The 23019-nt window shown below is 38.5% G+C and overlaps 1 protein-coding gene across 3 annotated transcripts in view; it reads right to left on the bottom strand.

Moving 5' to 3' along the window:
• Positions 1 to 23019, bottom strand: part of GABBR2 (gamma-aminobutyric acid type B receptor subunit 2) — a 489241-nt gene that overhangs the window by 462060 nt on the left and 4162 nt on the right. The window contains exon 1 of one of the 3 annotated variants that reach the window (XM_074824243.1): positions 12320 to 12556. The exons of the other annotated variants lie outside the window; for them this stretch is intronic. The gene's annotated coding sequence lies outside the window, so the exon portion shown is untranslated. Of the gene's footprint in view, positions 1 to 12319; positions 12557 to 23019 lie in introns of those variants that run through there. 3 annotated transcript variants of the gene reach the window in all.

Here is a 23019-nt window from a genome sequence, read left to right on the forward strand (position 1 = left end):
ACAATATAAAGAAAACGTCTACTCTACACAGGAAAAAAAGGCATGAATTTAAGTTTCACCGCAAAAGGGCTGACAGGGTATTATGCTTCTTACTTGACTGCTACACTATGAATCTCTTTCATATTTTTCTAGTATCATCCATTACAGATATTCAAAAGTCATGAGTCAGGCTCCAAGATATCATGAAACTAAACTTAATCATAATAAATTTTTATTGCTTACTTGCCTTTTGATTTCTGAATGCATGCCTATTACCTTTTCAAGTTTTACTCTGCAACCACACAAGAGACTACAAGTCTATTTTTAAATGAAAGCATTAAAGTGGCTTCCTGACCATTCATCACACCACCTTCCTCACCACTTCCAGCACTCACTTCAGAGCTCTCTCCTACTTGTTTTTTTCTTGCATGCCATGGAAAATCTCCAAGACAACAGCTTTATTTTGAGGACCCAAAGTTTTCCCACATTTCCTTATGCTCTAAAAAAGCCATGTTTGGGCAATCCTGAGTCAAAAGAAGGAAAGGATGATCTGAGGCAACTTTTACATGAAATAATAATGGAAGCACCAATTTTATATATCAGTTCAAACAAATCAGAGGAACTGGTACAGGACAGAATTGTCTGGGTGTGACTCACCTGTGCATTATGCATTAGGTAATACAAGAAGTGGACTGACTAACACTCAAAGAAGACAGGCAATACCGAGAATCTATACAGGTATTCCAGTGAAGCCAGAAACCACAGGCACGGGGTTCTACTTGTGATGTCTGAGCCAATGAATATTTAATTAACCCAAGTAAAATGCAACAGTAAAAAAAAAAAAAAAAAGAAAGCTTGAAGGGGTTTTTTTAGGGGAACTCAGTTGAAGTCTCCTGGAACGTGATACTTGGGATTCACCTACTTTTTCAAATCAGGCAGCATGGGGATTTGGTCAGATCCCAGCTGTGCAAGTGTCTTTTCTGACTGAAGCATCTGCAGGCCTCTGACCAGCCTCATCGCCCATCTCTGAACCCCTTCTATTACTACTGTATTCATAGTTATAATGAAGTACAACTCATATATAGATGTATCACTGATTTATCTAATGTCTGTTTATAATATTGTATCTACTATTTTCCACTTCATTTGTTATGCATTGCACTTTGATTTTAGTGTATTTGCTTTCCTGATGCATCTGCCCACTGAGTGGGAATTTTAATTGAAAACTAAACTTGAACTCACTTAGAATATTTGCAATTTAGCGTATCATTTTATATTATCTCACCAAATCAATTACATACAGTTACACATGTGTGACAGGACAGCCTGAACTGTGGCTGAAGTACTACAATGACGATAAACAACAAATTTCTAAGTTTGGGAAAGGTGATTATGATTATAATGGCAAAGGATCAGTGTTAGAACAGTCCTGTTTAACATTTTAATTTTTGTAAGGAAGGAATAAACAACTGGTTAATTCACTGAAAATTTGCTGATGCTATTAAACTGGGGGCTACTGAGAATACTAACAAAGACAAGGAAATAATAGCAAGGAACTTAGTTTAGAAATATGTTTAGAAAATAACAGAAGAGATTAAATTTTCAAAGCTGTAAAATCATTAATTAGCAAAAGCATCCTGCAAAATTAAGACAGTCAGTAACAAAACCAAATCTGAACACAGTGCTGGAAGAAGCACTAGAAGCAAAAAATGAGAGAAACATGAAATCTACAGTGGAGGTAAAAAGAACATGTGTTAAGTATAGGCAGATGCTGGAAGGTAGCAGTCCCTCGGGTGCAAAGATGTATTTTCATTAGTGGGTTTAATTCTCAGACACTAAATGGCTGGTGTCTCATGTAAAAACCTAGGTGGTATCCAGGCACTCTATTACTACACATACAGGCTTGAAGTATTTCCTGGATTAAAACAAAATCAGTTAATGAATAGGAAAGAGTAAGAAAACTATAAATGCACAACTTTGCAAAGCAGCTGGTCAACAAGCTAATGATCTTCATGTATCTGAACAGTACAAACAGCAATTCCCTATCCATATGCCCAGATACATACTGTGATTCGTTTGACCAAACTTAGACAGTTATGCTAAATATTCTAAATTAGTTTTATAGACAGTGAAAAGAAACAGACTCTTCTAGGACAGGATTCGTCTCATCCTAAAGCAGACATCTAAATGTCTTGATTATAAAGGCTGACCAGCTCAGACACACATATCTAAAAATATGTGTGATGAATCAGACATCATCTTTCTATCCATCATCATCAGTTCAGTTCAGCTTTGATGGGTCCTATCCATACATATGGAACCTGGTTATGGATCAGGTCTTAAGAAGGAGGAGGAAATATTTAGGAACTTTATAAGGCTAAACTAGCAGTACTTAGATAAAAGTAAGAATGAAAGTATTCTTGATAACAATCAAGGCAGAAAGCCCTACATGTTAAGTGTATATTAGAAGGTAGTTGTTTAAATAAAAAGTAATGGGAGCTTTAGAAATACCATAACTTCAAATTAGCTGATTTTATTAGTAGTTCTTTTCCAGAGGTTTAAAGAAATGTCTATAAAGCATAAGAGCTCTCATACTGGAGAAACAAAACTTGAAGCAAGAAAACAGTCATTTGGATTTTGTACTCAGAATTAGCCACAATCCCACACCTTTTCCAAACGTACTACATAGGTACACATATTTACACATACAGGCTTTTTTGGTAAGCTTAAAGTCAAAGTATGCAGTATGTCTGGAGTGTCATTTCTACTCAGAGAACTGCATATTTATATATGCAATGTCTGTAAATAAAGATTAACAATCTTTTACTGATATGTGAAACACTAAAATTTTAAAATATCCTCAGTTTCTCATGCTAATGAGGTTTTTTTGTCATCAGGGAGATGGGTTTCAAATTTCTCTCAAGCAAAAAAGGTCATACTGTGGCTCTGTCTATCAAGAAAATTCACACTGAAACAATTACAGTTTAAACTCCTTATACTTTATGAAGACAGCTTGTATCTTAGTGTTACTCCAAGAAGGAAGAGTAAGTGCTCTCTATGTGCTGACAACTCAAGGACATGTCAAAGTTTCTAGAGACACTTTTACTTTCATATACAATTTTAAAATAAATAGGGCTCCTTTCCTATATCAGATATTGTTCTTTGGACCTCAGCACGTCAGTAGGAACAGCAGAGCCAATTGCTATGGGAACCATGCTTCTACAGTGTAAGGATGAAGTAGGAGTCAAGTAGGGGAACAGAGAATGGTGATACTCTTCTGTTCTCTCTCCAGAAAGCTAATTCAGTGAATGATATAACTCCTGGAAATTTTGCCTTGCAGCAAGAAAATATAAGCACTTCATCTGTTTATCACGGCCAGTAGAAAGTGGTGAAATGAACATGATCCACAATCAGTATACAGAGATGACAGTATGATCTTAGATCTAACAGAGACAGCCTTATGTATTACAACTGAAATATGAAATCAGCAAAGTTTTACCAGAAATAACATGTGAAATTGCCTGTTGGTACAACTTTGCAGAAGATGTAGTGAATTCTTCACCCTTGGAAGACACTGAATAAAAACTGCACATCTTTCAAAAAGATAAATTACAGTTCTGAGGGAGACTGGTGAACCTGAGGTAGGAGTCATCTGATGGATAGAGTAAGTGGTCCACGGAAGTTCAGGATAATGAAGCCAAAATTATCATATTTCACAAATTAATCCACTGGTAGTTTTGACCAAGTTAGGGCAGACAGCAGTAACAACAAAAATTAGAAACCAAGAACCCGCAGTTCTTGTTACAAGCACACCCCACTCAGACTACTAACACTTCTATCACCATGCCCATCATTGCCAAGATTATTGTATTAAAATAACTGACATACCAGTATCTACATGCAAGTATCCCTTTCAAGGCCTCAATGTCTTGTTTTGCTTTTCAGTCATCTGGTTTTCTCTGCTGTTTGGTATGTAGGTTATGTTACAAAGGAGAGGCTTTCCGATATTCCTGCCAGTTCCTCCCATGTTTTCCCATATAGAAAGTTCTCCATATGACCTCTTAATAAATAGATCTTAGTCCCAAGCATAAAGGCTTGGCACTTCACTTGGCTTAAAAGCATGCCTGTATTACAGCACCACATTGCAGCTACCAGCACACCAAACTTAAGACAAACAACCCTCTGACTTTTATATCTTATCATTGCATTTCTACCCATTCCACAGGTTAAATATCTTTATTAACACTGTTTTTCAAGCTTTGTGGAGGGAAGTTTACATTGAATTTCATTCCTCTGGCTGTGGTTTCTGTCTATGTAGACTTAAAGATCAGACCTTTTTAAGGCACCTTTACCTTGTCAGGATTCAGTAGAACAGTCCTTTGTGTAATTGAAAATTGAATTAGGAGTATTTTTCCCATTGTAATACAAGTACCTACATGATTGCTTGTATCAGTATTTAATTATATAATCAGTAATTAATAATTTAATAGGTATCATATAAATATTATAAACCAATTCCAGCTACCTGTCAGATCTTCATGTGAGTTTTCTTACATATTGAGGAATTCTTATTTCTATTAGTGTTGGTTTGGAATTGGAACATTGTTGGAACAAAATGATGAATGCAATTCAGCGTCCCTGCCTTCATAGTAAAAATGAACAAATATTTAATTGGAGACCATTTAATCACAAAACGGAGAAAAATCAGAAAAACCTCATGTTTTCCCTTAAATGATGCATTTAACATCATTTTCAGAAAACTTTCCATTCCAGCCTGCAATCTATGAAATACCCTTGGTAAAGTACTGTAGCAATACTGGATCCACTCAGCAACAAGAAGCCAATTCCAGATAAAAATGTGAATAAAAATGCATTTCTCTCTTCCTCCTGTTGCTAAATACCTCTGGAGTTCACATCCCTCACTACAGCTTCAAACCCCACTTCTTCAAATATAGCACTCTGTTCACAACATTTGGGTTTTTGAATTTCTTGTGGTTTAGATGGTACCAAGCCATGTACTCCAAAAGGATTCCTGTGCTTGGAAATTGCTCATAAGATATTGGGGCAACACTTTTTCCTGTTCCTTCTCTTTTTAAAACCCTGTGAAACGCCTACTTCCTCTTCACATTTCATCAGCCTCCTGTTGATGACTCCTCTCTTGGATCCCTGCCTCTCCTGCTTGCTGTGGGCAGATGAGAAATCACAGAGCACTCAAGAGTCAGTGGTCACGGGCAGGAGAAAGGAGCTCTGGAGCAGTAATGATGTGAGCCCAGATAATGCTTATGCTAACTGCGAGCAAGAAGACCCCTGCAGCGAGAAATAAGAGCCACAGACAGAAGAAATGGACAGCAGGACTGAGTACTTTGACTATGATAGACATAGAAGATTTGGAGAATAACCAGAAGAACTGGGTATGAACAGCCTCAGAGAACAGTGCTTCATTCTTTTTTTTATTCCAGATTTCTTCTGTATGTTTAAAATATTTACTGTACCTCTGTGTCAAACAAGGAAATGCTTCTAATGATATGGTATCAGTTGGTATCTGAAATGGATAGATGATACCTGAAAGTGGAAGACATTTTTATTTTAAATGATTACCTATGCAAAAAAAATTAACAAACTTTAATTGTGATGCAAAACCAAAATGTTTAATCTTTCAGTGGAACTACTCAAATCAGTCAAGTGGTCTGATACCTCTTACTTTGAAAGAAACCCTGGTTTACTTCTCCTGACATTGTATTAGTTGTCCAGCAGTACACCATTCTTGGAGTAGTTTGTGAGGCTGACACACTTTAGCCTAGCCACAAATGACCCAGAACTTAGCAATTTATTTTTTTTTTTATTCCTTTCCTTCAGAAGCAAAACAGGTCCCTGATTGTTTTATCATTGCTTTACCTTGAAAGCTAGGAAAATTGCAAAATGTGTCTGAGAATGACAGCAGAATGGTGGTGTTTCTTTAGAGGCTGACTGCACAAATCACGAATCAAAATCACACAAATTGCTCCAAGAGCAATAGTATTCATCAGACACTTGGATTCATTCAAACACAACACAACAGCATAAAAACTTGCGCTGAAGTTGCTCTAAACAAAGTGTACTCAAATGCACTAATTTTTCCAGAATCTGATTATTCTGAGAGATCTCATTTTAGAATCTGAAAAGAGGCATTTTATGAAACTTTTACAATAAAGATTACAAAATATATATGTCTAAGTAGAAGTTCACACAAGCAAAACATCCATAAGGAGACATAAGCAGGGAGGTGTAGAACAGGAGCAAGTGATTTTATGAATAATTTTGCAAGGGGTTTTCACGTTATTAGGAACAGAAAATCCCAAACACTGAATTTGTCCATGAAAGAGAATGCTGGAAATAATCCATTTTGTGTTGACTGCCATGTTGAATCTTCAAAAAACAGTAATTTAAATGTTGACTTTTTTATATTTTGAATTTTAATATGCAATATAGTTCAAAATTCTCTACCATCTTAATTAATTTTGAAAGGAAAATATAAGTGCATGTAATTTCAAAAATTACATCAAGACTACCTAAACTATCCTTCCTTGGGCTTTTGAAATTAAGGCTTGGTGACACTAATGTGATTTCACAGTCCTTGCAATTTTGAAAGAAATTGCGCTCTGCATGAATAGTTCTCCTCACAATTTTCTCTTGATACAAGAATTAAAAGCAAAACCAGAGAGCAGGATGTTTCCCCAGAGTCACAAAATTCCATCTATGAAAAAGCTATAAATGGGGTGGCATACCCATGCCACAGCCATGCGCCATGTGGCAGCAACAAGCCCTTCATCAGCTCAGGTGAGGGGTGGCCTGGGTGCCCACGGTGGCGGCAGGGAGGAACTTCCCAGTCTTCACTCCTGGCCGCAGCACTGCCACCACCCCAGTTCCCAGCACACGATATGGCTTTGCTGACCTGGTTTCCAGGTTTTCTGGCTAGACATGAGAGACCAAAGAAGGATTTTTTGTAACTGGTAAAGATGAAGTGGGGGTGGTGGGAAGTGAGTTCTCTGGACCGTCTGCTGAAATCCCACTGAAAGCCGGAGGTGATGGAAACACATTGTTACTACAGCTTTTTACATTAAAATTCCCACAGACTATCTAGGGTAAGCTCTAGCTGACGCAATACAGATCTCCACATAGGAGACATCTACATCTATACTAGCCAGCTGAGGCTCCCTTTATACTTCACGGAGAGAAATAAGCTTTCTCTAGGATACAATTCTTTTTATCTTAAAATAGTCATCTAAAATAGGTCAGATGAATTTTTCCACACAGAAGTGTCTACTCCTTGCCAGCACAGGAAACCCGCCACACTAGCTGAAGGGAGATATCTACAGCCTAGGCCTCCAAAGACAGGTCAGGTGAAACTCAGTCCTAGAAGAGCCCTCCTGCCCTGGACATGCCTGGAAACACCCCCAGCTTCACAGTGCCAAATCCCTCTCCTGGGTTGTCAGCCCTCACTAGATCTACCAACCAACTCCTCTGCTCAAAAATCCTTATGGCTCTGAAGCAGTAACATGAAAACAAAAAATGCCAAGCCCAAATCATTTTTCTCACATCAGATGTCTGCATATACATCATCCATATATATAAGGTGCATTCCACCAAGCAACTTCAAAGGCCTGAAATAAATGAAGGGTGACACTAAGAAGATACAGTAAAAAGAATTATATCAATGAATAAAGACTGAGTCCTTTGGGGCCAAAAGATAAGAAAGACTACACTTCTTTTTGCTATATGAGACTTAGCCCAGATAACATTTAGAAAGGGTTAACATAAGGTAACTGTTGTGTACCTTTGTACATCTCTGAACCTCTGCTGCACTGAACAGTGAAACAATAAAATACATCTTAAACTGGATACCTTTCATGGCAGTTCACAAGAATAGCTTATAAGGAATTTAGCCAGGCTCATCTACTTACTCTTTTTCTTAAATATATGATTTAGAAAACAAAGAGCTGTTGCCAGGAATCATAATAAAGACTTTTTTGGGGAAAAAAGTATAGATAACAGAACACCTTTTCTTCTTGTTTTCAGTTAGACAGTTCTAATAATAGGGATAGTGATACGGCAGTTTAGGAAAGCTAAAATTAGCTTTGACAAGTATTTTATGGTTCACAATTTTCATGCCTACAATACTGTATTGAGAAACAGTATTCTCTAAGAGGCAAAATACAATACCTTTCTCATGTGAGTATTAGATGTCAAGAACCAGCTTAGCAAACGTGTGGTCTTCTAACAACTTCCTAGGACACCAATTTACAAAAGTTTCCAAAACGTCAAGTCTTTACCAAACATGAATGATATGATGCTTTTGTTTCCTATGCCTGCCCTGGCAGATGGTTTCATAGAGCATCTCAGAAGACATGAACATACAAGATTAAGTTACAGATCATATGCAATGAGTTGCACACATGAAAACCAGTAGCTATTTTTAATGTTTATGAAATAATAATACCACCACCAACAACAACAACAATAATAATAATAATAATAATAATAATAATAATAATAATAATAATAATGTGGTGCATGTTAATGCCATTGCAAAATGTCTATTTTTCTACTTGCTTTTAAGCAGAAATTCCTGTACACGTACAATCCAAAAAACTTAGTGCAATGCTTCGGTTTACTGCATCTTGAGCCTGAAGCAGAAATTCTTTTCTTATTTAGGTACGACATGAAAAACATGCCTTGAAATTTTCACTGTAGAAATAATTTGCTTATCAATGTCACTTTCAGTGACTGTTCCATTGCTGGGTTTTTTTCTTTTAATAAGCACATAAAGGTATGCCTTAAGTAAGCTGACACACAGCTATAATGTTATTGTGTCATTCCATTAGCAAGGAACCAGTTTATTATCAAAGAAAAGACAACCAGCCTTTAAGTCAGACTGGGACATGTTGTATCATTCCTGTCAGAGATGATACACATTAGGATAGACTCAGCCAAGTGTCAACAAGCAATCTGAGTGCAAATCAGCACTACTCAGAAAATCCCAGTGGTAGAGTTAAGTCTATTTGTATGCTCAAGCCATGTCCCAGTTACAGCACGTGAACATTTCCTGTTAACATCATCGCTAATCACAGCACTGGCTTCACAGTCCTTGTATTGGCTAACTCAGAGAAAACTAGGTAAGAACAGAAGAATAACTTTGAAGGACCAAAATATTGTTCTTTATCCACCAGTAAAACTATTTTTAGGTTTGCCTAAGCCTGTAAGAATCCACCAGCCTGGTCACCCTGAGGATGGCATGGAAGGAGAGCCTCCAGATGTCAGCCATACGGTGAAAGACAGAAATAAAGTGATATGCAGACAGCTCAATTATACTTGACTGCTCACCCCCATGGGTAAAAATCTCAAGACCATAATTTCCCCTACTACACTAAAAAGCTGCTCTATGGTTGCATTCACAAATCTGTAGAAGCAGTTTTTCTGCCTTCCCACACCCTTTGTCCAACACTTCAAGGATTAGGGCTCTCCACACAACTCAAGTTCAGCCCTGCTTCAGTTAGAGGGGGGAAACACATCACATCCCTCTCCAAGATGCCCCTACTTGGGGTGGCTGGAAAAGAGGGACATATCAGTCCTGTTAACACTGTCCTGGTATAAATAAATAAACATTGCAGACATCGATGTACCATTTGAGGGATAAGCAGCCATCTACCAAACTAGATCATTTTCACTTGCTTGCTCTTCATTCTCAGTGAATATTTAAGCATTTTTTTACATGGAGGTGCTACATCATGAGTATTCAAGGGATTCCAACTTCCAAGGAATTGAAAACACGGTAATTAGGAAATGCATGTTAAATCATAGGAGACCTGAAAAAAATCAGTCAAAGAAAGCATTCAGTTCTCAGCTCAGTGCCAAAGCCACCAGGTTATAGAGTACTCTGATGAAGAAAGTTTTCCCAAAAGCTCCCACTGAAACAGCCTCATTTAATACAAAGAACTCAGGCAGTTCTTGCAAGAGTGCTCCCTTTGCCTCATAGTTACCATGCGTATTCTGGAGTAGTGGCAGCTTAATTACTTGAAATAAAACAGTAGTAAAGAAAAAGACTGAGAACCCTTCCCAAAACACCCTACCATGCACTAAGGCAGTGCTCTGTCATGGGAGGCAGAGGATGTGGATTCAAAACCACAGGGACACAGAACAAAGTGCAACCCTGATCCCCTGTGCTCAAGTCCTGTGCAACATCATATAGTGGGTGATGTGAGTTCTTTCCATTTCTTATTTCAGCAAATGCAACACAAATATTTTTGGATGTAACTTTTCTTTTCTCTCTTCCTAGTTAACTATGCCAAAAAGTCAATTATCTGTCCCAGTCCCAAAAGATCTCACATCCAAGGAGCCAAGCATCTGTATTTTCTACTTAAAAGAAAGTTAACTGAAAGGTTGTATAAGGTCACATATGGCAGATCTGGGCTCACAACATTAATAAACAGAATCAGCTCTCTTGCATCCATACTGTCCCTGAGAAACGATTAAATCCAAGGACCTCTGTACCTTGTCTGTAATCAGTACTTAAAATTTGAGACTGTGCGATCTACTCTCAGAACCAAGAAGAAAAATCAGAAATCTTAATGCCCCCCATTTTGTTAATCTCTTACACGTCTTTTTTCATGGGTTGTTTCAAAAAGATAATTATAGATTACTTCAATATTTCAATTCAAATTGTAGGGGTCAGTGCAACAGAGCTGAAGTTCTGCAATTTGAATCTATTGAACGTTTATGTGGGGAAAAATATTTTGGAGTTGCTCCTAGAACTGGAAATTATGAAAACACAAATAACAAATAAACATCCACCTACACCTTCCAGCTCAAATAAAACAAGATTAAAAGCACTGAATCTGAGCAAATACCAGTAGGTTTTAATTGCTGCCCACTTAAACTTATGTGTACACTTCCCAGTTATTTAGGCTGAATTGTTACATCTTCATCTTTTTAACATAAGAAACTGACATATGCATTTTTCAGGACTGCATATCTATAATTACATTTCTAGTAGGAGCTTATAAATTAATAAATAAACCAATGAATTGTATTAAAAGTAATTTACAAGACATTTTCTTAATGAGTATATGCAGTTGATACATTTGTGTTACATTATTAAACATGGAAGCTATCCTCAAGTAACTTTATAGCATATAGGATCATGTTTGTTATATGTTAAGCACTTCCAAAATTACACATAAGTGCTTATGAACCAAATTCACAATTAAAATTGCATTAGAATTTCTCCCTTGCATAATTTTCTAGAGCTTCAAAAGAAGACATATAATACCTTCTTCCCATTATATAATGCAGTGCAACTGTTATTGGTATAATAATGTCAAATTTTAATAACTTAATCATAACAGTATAGTCCATGTTTAAAGGTTTATAGATAACCAAATATGTTTAGATGCACTACTTTACAACTTCAAAATATTAAGCAGTTTACTGCTGTACATGGAGCCTGTATGCACACATGCATGTAAATGTGCATGAGTCTGAGGCCATCTGCTCCACAACCCGCCTCTGATGCAGGAGACAGAAGTTCAAAAAAAAAAAATCAGTGAAAATCCCCTTAAGAACAGGTTTAGAGTCCCAGATCACCCTGGTACGTGAGTCCCTCCTCTTAATTTTGTCGCAGTTGTTTTGGCCAGCCTAAAAGACAGTCCTTAGAAATAAATTGTCTTGAATTAATTTCTGCACAGAAGATTAAAAGATATCTCAGTCCTAGAAGAAAAAGTAAAAAAACACAGCTTTTATCAAATTTGAAAGTGTTACGATGACAGATCTCATCTCAATACTCTTTATATCTAGCTCCTCAGAACCCTCAGCTCTTGTATCAGCCTGTAATTTTTCCCCAAAATTTCCCCTGCTTTACACAGGCAAACACCCTGCCCTGATGGCGCAGCACAGACCTCTGTCCTGCTCACACAGAAGCAGAAATAGAAGGCAGCGATCTATAGAGCTGTCATCGGAGAAAGGAGGAAGAGCAAGACGCATAAGACAATGTAGAAGAACAGAGCAGCTCAGCAAACCATGAATTTGGGGAATGCTTTCCCAGTACCTCAGAAACACCTGAAAAGCCATAGGTGTTTGCAATCCCTCCTAATTCACACTCTCTTTGTTCCTGCTTCTAGCACCAGCACTGCAAGGTCCCCATCGCAGTCAGGCATCCACCTCACAGCCCAAACTTTTCCGGATAGCCACATTTGCTGTATTTCAGCAGAGCAGGATTTGCCAGGAAGGGATTCAGTCACAAGCGTTCAAAAGCATGCTCACAGAAGAGGCTCAAATGTTACACAACCCTACACCTACGTCCATTTACCTGCGTGTCGTGGAATGATACCTGGAGTTCATAGTTCTTCAACATCCACGAATGCTTGTATAAATGTTTCAAGGCTAAATGGACAGCGGGCAACACGCCTGCCGTTAGGTTTCTCCGATCAATCAGGCAGCTGGCAGGTGAAAGCCCGAGGAGAGAGAGGCGAGTGCGATCCAGTTCCTCAGAGAACCTGATTATTAGTAACACAAACAGCACCAGCGTGTCTAATTTCCAGTTCCAGAAAACCATCTTTCTTGGTGCTTTTCTCTTTTTTCCTTCCCTTCCCCTGCAGCCCACATCCCTGAAGAGCAGGCCTTAGATTCCCTGGTTGCCCGACATTTTGCAGCTTTCCTTTGCTTCAGTCAGCTGTGTCCCTCTAAGAAAGGAGCTAATTGTTATTAAAGGATAAAGACCTCTCTACGGCTGGCTTTTCCAATTTGGACAGTAATCCAGCTCACAGCAGTGCTGTGAATCAATACTTCACAAGAATAATCTCTCGGCAAATTGCTCTGCCAAGTCTAATTTTAAACGTGTCATTTTAAACATTTCTGTAGCAGAAATATTCATCCATAGGTGACAAATCAATAAACAAACTAGTATGATTCCTTTGAAAATAGATATTCTAGGGATTGATTGAAGTGGTTGCATACTGAACTCATATTTGCAGCAATCTGTAGACCATTGGGTCAGAAGATTGCTTCAGTTTGTTTTATCTTGCACATATCAGATTTTCAATTGGCTTCATACAGACCAAACAAGGAATATGCAGTCTTGAGTATTGATAATATTTTATATAATTCCAATGCAAAAGCTGCATCAGCTCGAAACTGTATATCCTCTGCCTGATTCTGCTCTTCTCAGAAACCCCATGCTTCCCTTAAAATCAATGCTAGCTGTGAGCATATACAGAATTCAGGCCTATTCCTCCCATGTACAGTCACATAGCTTTTGACAGGCATTTCACATATTGTTGTAGCTAGCTAAGTAATTTCATCACACTATTTGCAGTTTTCCAAGTAATATGCCAGGCTACAGAATGGAACGAATGCTGTGCATGCAGAAATGCAGAGAAAATAGTGATGCTGGAGAAAATCTTCTTTGCTGCAGGATAATCAAAACTCACCAGGGTGAGCAGGGAATATATACAGGACCACCACACTAGAGAAGAACCTGCACCTCTGTTCCCCAGCCAACCTCACCCCTCAGGCAAGCACCATCCTCCCTGACCCCCTCACAGCAGCAATGTCACTCTGCTCTCGTGTAAGCAGCCACCTGTGGCGTATTGAAATTGCTTCTTTCACAGTCACCTGGGTGATCCCTTCCCCCCATTCAAGCAGTCAGCTATCCCCATGACAGAAAGCCCCCAACACCTACTGGGATGCTGTCATAGGCAAGGGAGGGAAATGCAAGAGCTAAGCCCAGAGACAAGTAGAGGAAGAACATCTGGCCTGGGAAATGCTTGTTTGTCCAAGAAAAAAAAAGCTCCAATTTTCAGTGCAGTGTCATTATACATGCAGCTAAACAGCAAATTGTTTTGCCATCTTGTGGAAATTCAAGATTTCAAAAGAAATGCCCTGGGCCAAGCTGGGATGGAAACCCAAAACCTCAAAGGTTTTCATGACTCAATAATCCGAAAAGAAAACAAATGGAAGGGCTCATAGGCAGAAGTTTAATTTGGTATAAATCAAATTTGAAATTATATGTTCAGAGCTTGGCAATTTATTTTGTGAATAGTTGACATTTCAAAACAAAGTATTAGATTGCTGCAGAAAGTAAGGGTGTTTTTTTAATTTTAATTTTCAAAACACAATGTTACAGGTCAATAAATTATTCTGAAACTGACATGCAACTAAAAAGCTTCTACAGAAAATCTCCAAATAAAGTCTAATTATAAATGTTCTAATTACAATTTATATATTGCATGATATGAGGGCATGGAAGTAAATAGATAAATAAAAGTAAAAAGATCAACATAATATTGAATAAAGAAGCAATAACTGTCTGCCTTGAGCCCAGCAAATAGCCCCAAGAAGGAGATACGCTCAATTTATTAATAACCGTCCACAGTGACTCTTATGCCAACTCACTTGTGCAACTGGGTGGGCAAGAAAAGAGCCCAATCAATTATTATTCCTCTCCATGCATTCTTGGACACAAACATGAGGTGAAATAAAAATACCTGGTGCACAACCCTTGCTTTTCTTCATCACCATTGCCTATAGTCAGAAAGCAGCAAGGCTGTAGGGAGCCCTTTCTGCGGGGAAGGAGATACTGTTTTTCTTCCTGTACAAGGCTATGCCCAAATCACATGCAGCAGGGTCAAAATTTATTATGGGATTTCCCTGGAGTGAGAAATTTAGCACATTAGCCGGGCACAACACTAAGTAGGAAGCACACTCTGGTAGCAGAGTCCAGAACAGCAACAGTTTAACACAATGTCTTAATAGGTACTTTCTGCTGCTTAGTCTTATGATTCTATAATGTGATTACAGAAAACATATTTTTTAAACATTTTTTAAACTCAGGATAAAATTATTCTCTGAGCAGAGGGCCAGTATAGGCCAAGAAGTTGCTGAAATCCCATTTAATACCTTTCTTAGAGGCTTAAACGGGATTTTGTTGGTGAATAGTCCTTGGACCAGCCTTCTTTACCAGCTTTATTTCAGCACTGACTACACCAAGGGAGAAGAGGGGAGGAAAGTGGGAGGCATTCATGCTGTCAAACCTCAGCAGCTAAGGTGCTCTGAACTGCTCTTCTTCCCATGCCTAAATCTCTTCACCAACTAAGTGGGAACATGGGGCTCCATGAGTCATAGCTTTGGCTCATATTTAGGTAACAAAAGAATGTGGTTCAAATATCCAGTATCCTCTTCTGTGTTCAAAAAACAAATATGCCATCACACCTCATTCAAACCCCACTGACCAACCAATGGCTTTAAATTCATGAGAGAGCAATGGTGTATCAGAGGCTATGAAATAATTTTCAGCACTATATAGATGGACATACATTTTAAGAGCAGACATTTTAGGGAGCATCACCTCATTCTATAGATACATGCCTAGCTTCAACCTAGACCAGTCTTTTTTTCTCCTTGTGCTACTTTTAGGTCTCCTCAGCATTACTGCATTTAACAGTAATGACAAAAGAACAAACAAGATCATGTACTAGTGCAGCCTCATGTTACTGGCTTCCTTAAAATATGCTTCCCAACAGAAAAATTTAACTATCTAACCAGATAATTGTTTGTTACATAGTATTTTTATTCCTAATTAATCCTGTAATAATTGTGTCAAAACATGCCCATATGTTTTAATTTTGATGAAAAACCTAGACATGTTTGCCATGCACATGATTGATCATACAGGTATAATTTTGACGTTTAGAATAACATCCCCCAAGGCTTAATACCTACAAAAGCACATTGTTCTGCCCCTGTCACACATGTGAAGATAGAGTCTTTCAACTGACTTTACTCAACACCCTCAGAATTTATTACCAAAACATAACAATTGTGAAATCCTGATCTGATAAATCAACTCACTGCATCTTACATTCATTTCTCAAACATGAAGCTGAATTTCCACAATTATTTGAAATAGTACTAATTTTGAGACTTGATTTCTGTGTCAGAAAATGAAGGCCATTTCATTTTAAACCCTGCCTTCCCCACTATTTTGGGAGGCTTTACCAAAGGTAAATAATTGTTCTTTAGCACAGTAAGGATCACTATAGCTTTTGCAAGAGCTAGCTGAAAACCTTAGGACAGAGCTGGTGACCAGATAAGTAATGGTGACCATAGTAATTTTCAGAGAGGGAAACTGCAGGAGGAAATTGTGCTCCCTCATAGGAGCACAGTCCCTAAGAACTTAAAAAAGAAAAAAACCCAAACACCTGGCATAAATGTACTGCCTATAGCAAATACTTCCCAAAGGCAACAGGAGAAATCTTTTCTGCGTTGTTCTCCTTACCACATTATCCTCTGCCTTTATAGCATTTTAAATTGAGTTCTCAATCCCCTGATCAGTATTTCTGAACCATAAATCACTTAAAGAGTTATTAGTTCATGTAAAAGGTTGACTATAGACTGTATTAACCGTGTTATAGGCTGGCTATATATTTAAACTATATGTCACCTCACGCCACCCACACAAAACCTCCTCCCCCTTGAGTAACACCCATTAACATTTATAAAATGTTCTAATCCCAGCCTCAAATGTTAGTTTTTTCAAAGTAGGTTATCATTCACCATTCTTGTCCCATGTGTCTCTGTTCTTGCTGCTTAATCGCTCGGTGTAATTAGAGTACAGAGCACTCACACATCCTAAGAAACCTTGGTAATGCGTTGAAAACCATTATGATTTATTTTGGATGGCAACTCCTGTTCTTACATCAAGACCAAGCCTCTACCTACGCCAAGAGCAGCTTCAATATTGAGACACTATTAACTGCTTTAACGTGTCCCAGCTTTTTAAGTAGCCGGCTGTTCAGCTAAAATTATTTACTTCCCACAGCATCACCCAAATGACCAGGTTATCTACTTCCAACTGCCCTATCAAGACTGACCATATTTGCTTGTAGCTAGCGAGATGCACCCAGAGAAGGCAAATGAAAATTTATTTTTGCCACAAATCCTAGTGTCTCACTCCTCATATGTAGCCTGAAAATCTCATCTCTGCTTCCTTTCCCTCTTCCCTGGCATTGCAGCACAAAGATCAAATTCATTTCCTCCATTCTGAACAGAAGGCTTGGAGAAAAGAGATAAAATTACTAGTATATACAGCATCACTGAGATTATTCCTGAAGTAATAGATCAAATTTTAGTGGCAGCACTTTGAGAGTGAAGATGACAAACTGTAAAAGATTCCAAAGAAAGCCACAGGAATGCATAAAAAGCTTGGGGGGAAAAAAAAACCAAAACCCTCAGTCTATCTAGTTTAATGTTCCGAGGCGGCTTAATCTGTAACTTGCTCTATAATGGATGAAAAAATTATTTCTAATAATAGCAAACTTTTGAACTCATTGGTCAAGGAAAACACACTTTCTACCCTTCAGTAAACTATTCCCTTTAAATGAAATAACCTTTATTAGATCAGTTAGAAAGAGCTGTTTGCTGCTGTAACTGCACTAAGGTCTTCTGTTAACGCTGAGATAACACCTCCTGATACCCACCAGTGACATAATTGTGCCAGTAGTATAGACCTGCCTTGAGTAACAAGGCCCTAGGGACATAGTACTCCCACCATGTCACTCCTTCTGTTTACATCATACAAGCTGTTATTTTTGCCAAGGTCAAACATACTACTTCCAAATATGTATTAATCACAAAAATTACTCTTTTTAAATGACTGGCTTTTAAAATACCTGTACCTTGCATATTTCTCAACCACAACATCTTTAAAAAGCAATAAAATAATTCTAAATGATATTTAATCCTGATAATACTGACAGAGATCCTGAAAGGAACTGTATCCCAAAGGCTGAACAAAACCAGCATTTTATTCCACCAGGCAATTTGAAACTTTAAAGCAAGTAACTATGAATGCCTTTGTTCTTAATTAAAAGTGGCAATTCTAGGTCTCCTCCTCACAGAAGCACGTTGCATTTTCATAGGTGGGCTGGCTTTCTGAAGTGCTGAGCATCCAGCAATTCCCAATGATGTTGACAGAAAATGCAAATCACTTGGTGCTTTTGGAAAGTAAATCTTCAGTTCAGGGGCCTAACTTGAAACTCTTTGGTTTTTTTAAAAAAAAAAAAAAAAGCGATCTGGAGCTGATACCATTAGCATTCTTCACAGCAAGAAATGAGGAATGGACTGGAGATGTCGAATACAAAACTTTTTCTATCACTTTCTCTACATAGTGGTAGCTACTGCTATTTAATTTCTTTTACTACATTGCATAAAGTCTTCCTGCCACTAGCACATCCCTCCAGATTAGATTCTCACCATCAACATGGAATTTGGTCCTGCTTATCATTTTTAGAAAGGGAGAAAATGGAAGGGAAAAAAAGAGAAAGTTGGCTCTCTATCTCAGTCAACCTCCTGTAAATTATTAATACTTAGAGCTCTCCAAATTCACAGGGGAGAGAGGAAAGCAAAACCCAAGATGCTTTTACAGAACTTTAAAATTATACGAAAGACTCCACAGAAATGCAGAGTTTAATATTTTTATACTATATGTGTATACTAAAATATCTCTATATGATGCTGCTAAGATACACAAGAGTGTATGTCTGATAATCAAAATGCTTGAAAAACGTTACGTGTTGTATTTTGTACCCCATGTTAATCTGCCAAAAACTGTCACTTCATATAGAGCAAAAATTGTAAAGAAAGATACGTGTTCTTTGCTAGAAAAACATTAAATTCCCTGTGAAAGCAGGAGTAGTAAACAGTAGAAAGGAAGTTAATTAACATCCCAAAAGAGGCCTCTTACTACTTCTCCCTGGACATTTTGGACATAAAATGGTTACTTAGACACCCATTGTGTGTATGAATCTTCACATAATTCTGTAGTTCAGTGCAGCTGCAGCAGAAGCTGAGGTCTACCATAGGTAAATGGTAAATTAATATACAGAACTACTCTAACGAAACTAAAGATTGAACAAATATATTCTTTTAAAGATATATGGTAGTGATTCTTTAATAAAAAAAAATGAGATTCTAGAAATAACTTAATCGGGCAGACAGGGTGCGTTCCTCTAACGGGGATTGTGGCAAAATGATCTTACAAAAAAGGTGGATGTAGAAAAGAAAATGGGGTTCAGCCAAGAATTCAAAAGATGTTCTGCAGAACCAGCTACCCAGTGAAGGAGCACATGAATCTGACATACCCAGCTTGCCAAGAAGCCAGCTAACAAAGTTTTCACGTATGGTCTGTCACAATCTGAAAAGAAGAAGACTTCCGATTCCAGCAGGATCTAATCCGTCAGAGCTCTTCATACAAGGCTGGATCCCCTGGATAGCCATAAAAAAGTCAGAAAGCCGTGGTCACCCTGCACAGCCCACCTTGAGGGTGATTGCCCAGCTCTGTAGCCGGGAAGGGATTGCAGGGAGAGTAGCATCAGCAGTTACAGGGTCAGCAGAGTTTAAGCTGGAAATAGCAATGGACTTTTCAAGAAAATCAGAAAGAAAAGTTTTCCAGGGAGAAGGATTTTGCGGGATCCTGAAGACAAGATCGGAGGGCTTTCTAAAGTACATATTCTAGTTCACAGTGGAGCAGGCAGAAATCCCCAAGTGAAATATATCCTATATGCTGTAAGAGCTAGATAATCCTGATGGTCCTCTGATCTTAGAACTTGTTAATTATTTAAGAGAAGTGCCATGGCCATAGTAGGAAACCTAAGTCCCATCCCTCAAACTTGTGATGTTCACTTTAAAGCAATTAGTCCATTATCTGGGCCTTTATCTCTCAGGAGCCTCAGTAACAATTTGGACAGCCCTGCTGAATTAGCCCTTATATTCTTTGTTCTTTGTGACTATTATTTTCAGAGAAGGTGGATATTTGCCTTTAATTTGCTAGCTTTCATTTTCACATTTGAGAATACTTATTTGGAAAATACTATGGATAAAATCGTCAGAACTAAAGGCCGATGATAATGAAAAGCTAATGGCACAGAAATTGGACATCAATCACTGACTTGGCAATGAGATTACATGGTTATGCTATCACAATGAAAAAGAAAAAAAAAAAAAAAAAGTGTTTCCCAGTCAGTATGTCCCATTTCCACTCAGTAGGCAGTATCAAGTGGCCCCCATATCCAGCAGAACTTACCCACAGCAAAATCCTCTGCAAACAGAGGAATCCCTGTCTAGCAAAGACAACCCACAAGTATCAGTAGCACAGCGAGGGGAGACCCAGCATGACTGAAATATATTCCAGCTATTCTTAGGGGCACTACCTTCTTTAAGTCAGAGCAATGCTGTGGCTGAACCAGTTTGCTTCAGAAGTCAGGCTACTGGTCCGTTAATGCTGGAGCCTGGGGACCACGAAAGTACTGCAAATCTCACTTCTAGCTTAGCTAGACCCACAAATCAGAGAACAGAGCATCTGGCTCCTGAAAAGCTTCAGGCTCTGTCACTGATTTAGTTCCAGGATTCCTAGTACAAAAATAAATTCAAAAAAATGTGATGTATGTGCACTGTACCCTCTCAGTCTGGAATCCCACAGTCTGAAACAGAGCCCCTGGGATATATGGGGCTGCTGCGTATCAACACACATCTCCACAGGACTGAGTCACACCCATGCTGCCAGGCCTCAATGTACCTCTCTGCTAGTTCCAGCTGCTCCAAAAATTATCTGAGCTAAAATGGATCACGAAAGATTTTCCTCTGTTAACTTCCACCACTTGATTCCCTGAGCCAGACCTCTGTATGCAATGGTTCAGCCCTTCCTACGGAAAAGTATCTCCTTTCCTGCAATAGCTATGGCCTCCTCCACTTGAGTTTCATGAAAGAAATGTTTGGTTCACAGCTTCCGCAGTTTGCTCAAATGTATTGTTCTTCCACCATATGGCATGAAAACGTCCATAAAACAGTGAAATTGAAAGCAGAGAACAAAGCTTGAGACACACATGCATCATCATGCTCAGATCACAAGTGTCAGATGGTGTTTTGTAGCCTTGACATGCAATGCTATTTATGTTGTCACCCCAAATAGTTATGTGCATTTAATTAAAACAATATAAATATTACATTGACAACTTTTTGTGTGAATGCCGTTATTAAATCTCTCTCTTCTAGCTCCTTCCTCTCCCTTCTCCTATCACAAACATTTTCTTCACAGTTATCACCAGGATATACACCCCATCTTTTCCACAAACTTGAGTAATTCACTCTGGTTGATAACCATACCAGAAGATAGGGCCTTCCCCCTCTTTCTTCTAATGTAAATGGAAACTCCTTCCTGGATTTATTCAAAAAATAATTTATCCCTGCTGACAGAGCGTGTTTGGCATTTGAATCAAAAGATTCCATAACAGTGTGTTTTGCAGTATGCATAGGATAAGTTATACATGAAATTGCAAGACATATGCCAGAAAATGATACATTGGCTTTAATCTCTTTGCAGAGATATTTAGAGGATATACATTCTGCAGGTCTGGGATCCGCACCCAGAGGAGTGGGTGCCGTGAATACATGATTTCTCTCCTCTCCCCACCCACATCTTAGCATCAGTGGAGAAGTCAGCATAGAATTAACATAAACACTTAACTTTTAGATTATTCCCTCCAAGTTTACAAAACTCTAAAGCAAAAAGAGGTTATGTCGCAAATGGAGCTGTATTACGCGAAAGTCAAAGGGGACACTGACTATTTAAAGAAATATGTCCCTTCCAAGCAGAACGTCACCAGCAGAGTAGACAGTGATCGTCATGCACACACGCAGTGTACTACATTTTAATGCAACACTCTTTGCATATATCAGACAGCACAAGTACTTGGTAATATTTAAAGGTAAGAAATTACTCAAATACTTCAACATATGCCAGACAGAAGCTCATCTGACGATACAAGACCAAATGTCTGACAGTTCAGTCTGCTGTAAACTGGACCCTCTTTTAGACCCTGACATCTCCTGTGTATTCAGCTGACTGCTACTCTTACATGACCATGACAACACCTTAGCTGTCCCATTTTGAGCACTACTTTAAAAATGAAAATAAGGCTGCTGACAATTTACTACTCAGAGGACTCACAGGCACGTCAGGGCTCACCCCCAGAGTCCCGACTTGGCTTTGGTACACCGTACTTCCCCACACAAATCCAGCTGCTGCTGTCCGAGTGACTTGAATCTATGCCTCCTAAGACAAAGGGCCTAACCAACACATTGTGTGGGCTTCTTTCTGGGGGGGTGCCCTTGCTCAATTCTGTTAGGGCAGAGTTTGTGAGATGGCACCTGGTAGCTGTTTGTCCCTCTCTAAGGACCATCAGGTGCTACTGAGCACTGAGCTCTACACTCCTGGATAAACAACTTACTTTGCAGCACTGACACAAATCTGCTCTCCTGTTTCCAGAATATGTTCCCCATCCTTAGTAAAAGTAAATATGACTCTTCACTCCCACTTGCAGGAACAAGATATGAGTCGACTTTGTCGACACCATTCATGACTGGACTTTACGGAAAAGGCATCTTTATTTGGAGGCTAAGGGTCTTTTTTAACTTAGAATAGCTGGTCAGAGCGCTCTTTTAACTTAGAATAGCTGGCCCAGACTGGTGCACGACCTGTGCAGCTTTCTTAAACTTTGAGGGAGGAGGGTTTTACTGAAAGTACAGATAATTTTTTAGTAAAAGAAGAAAATAAAGAGAAGATCTACTTATAATATACCTAGACTATAACTTTTTGTCAGATAAATTAGGCAAGGCACTTTCCGCTTAATTACAGAATAGGAGAAGGCAAATATGTGTTAAATGTCAGTAAGTTCACATTTTCCTTCAGATTTGGTGGAACCCTGTGCATTTTCCAGACTCACCCTTCTATGCCAACCTGCTATTTAAAGGTATTAGAGTGTATTATTACACAAAGATGAGATTATATCAGGATTACCACAAATTATTTGTAGTACTTAGAAAAAATGAAATAATCTCATCCCCATAGTACGAATATTCTTCCCTCTTTGTGATAATATACCCCACTTACGTCTGGAAGATATTTTTTCAGCTTGCCAAGACTCACTTTGATCTTCAGAAACAAGTGACAGAATT

Source organism: Strix aluco, chromosome 1 (genome assembly GCF_031877795.1).
Source record: "Strix aluco isolate bStrAlu1 chromosome 1, bStrAlu1.hap1, whole genome shotgun sequence".
NCBI classification, from domain to species: domain Eukaryota; kingdom Metazoa; phylum Chordata; class Aves; order Strigiformes; family Strigidae; genus Strix; species Strix aluco.